The sequence below is a fragment of the Panulirus ornatus genome, chromosome 1, assembly GCF_036320965.1.
Source record: "Panulirus ornatus isolate Po-2019 chromosome 1, ASM3632096v1, whole genome shotgun sequence".
Lineage (NCBI taxonomy): Eukaryota > Metazoa > Arthropoda > Malacostraca > Decapoda > Palinuridae > Panulirus > Panulirus ornatus.
This window is the reverse complement of record NC_092224.1, coordinates 45,560,471-45,561,817: the sequence shown is the minus strand read 5'-3', so window position 1 is coordinate 45,561,817 and position 1,347 is coordinate 45,560,471. Positions and strand designations below refer to the sequence as shown.

Here is a 1,347-nt window from a genome sequence, read left to right as displayed (position 1 = left end):
ATGAGTGTGTTAGTGGTTTTGATGCACAAGACCGGGTTATAGTGATGGGTGATTTGAATGCAAATGTGAGTAATGTGGCAGTTGAGTGAATAATTGGTATACATGGGGTGTTCAGTGTTGTCAATGGAAATGGTGAAAACCTTGTAGATTTATGTGCTGAAAAAGGATTGGTGGTTGGGAATATCTGGTTTAAAAAGCGAGATATACATAAGTATACTTATGTAAGTAGGAGAGATGGCAAGAGAGCGTTATTGGATTACGTGTGAATTGACAGGCGCACGAAAGAGAGACTTTTGGATGTTAATGTGCTGAGAGGTGCAACTGGAGGCATGTCTGCTCACTATCTTGTGGAGGCGAAGGTGAAAATTTGTATGGGTTTTCAGAAAAGAAGAGAAAATGTTGGGGGGAAGAGGGTGGTGAGAGTAAGTGAGCTTGGGAAGGAGACTTGTGTGAGGAAGTACCAAGAGAGACTGAGTACAGAATGGAAAAAGGTGATAACAAAGGAGGTAAGGGGAGAGTGGTAGGAATGGGGTGTATTTAGGGAAGCGGTGATGGCTTGCGCAAAAGATGCTTGTGGCATGAGAAGCGTGGGAGATGGGTTGATTAGAAAGAGTAGTGAGTGGTGGGATGAAGAAGTAAGATTATTAATGAAAGAGAAGAGAGAGGGAAAAAAAAAGTAAATGAGTGGGAGATGTATAAAAGAAAGAGACAGGAGGTCAAGAGAAAGGTGCAAGAGGTGAAAAAGAGGGCAAACGAGAGTTGGGGTGAGAGAGTATCATTAGGGAGAGTATCATTTAGGGAGAATAAAAAGATGTTCTGCAAGAAGGTAAATAAAGTGCGTAAGACAAGGGAGCAAATGGGAACTTCAGTGAAGGGGGCTGATGGGGAGGTAATAACAAGTAGTAGTGATGTGAGAAGGAGATGGAGTGAGTATTTTGAAGGTTTGTTGAATGTGTTTGATGATAGAGTGGCAGATATAGGGTGTTTTGGTCGAGGTGGTGTGCAAAGTGAGAGGGTTAGGGAAAATGATTTGGTAAACAGAGAAGAGGTACTAAAAGCTTTCCGGAAGATGAAAGGCGGCAAGGTAGCAGGCTTGGATGGTATTGCAGAGGAATTTATTAAAAAAGGGGGTGAGTGTATTGTTGAATTGTTGGTAAGGTTATTTCAATTATGTATGAGTCATGGTAAAGTGCCTGAAGATTGGTGAAATGCGTGCATAGTGCCATTGTATAAAGGCAAAGGGGATAAGAGTGAGTGCTCAAATTACAGAGGTATAAGCTTGTTAAGTGTTCCTGGTAAATTATATGGGAGGGTATTGATTGAGAGGGTGAAGGCATGTACAGAGCA

At 41.9% G+C, this 1,347-nt stretch overlaps 1 protein-coding gene across 1 annotated transcript in view; it reads left to right on the top strand.

Moving 5' to 3' along the window:
- LOC139745669 (uncharacterized) overlaps window positions 1-1,347 on the top strand; it is a 95,289-nt gene that overhangs the window by 27,694 nt on the left and 66,248 nt on the right. The gene's annotated exons all lie outside the window — the stretch shown is intronic.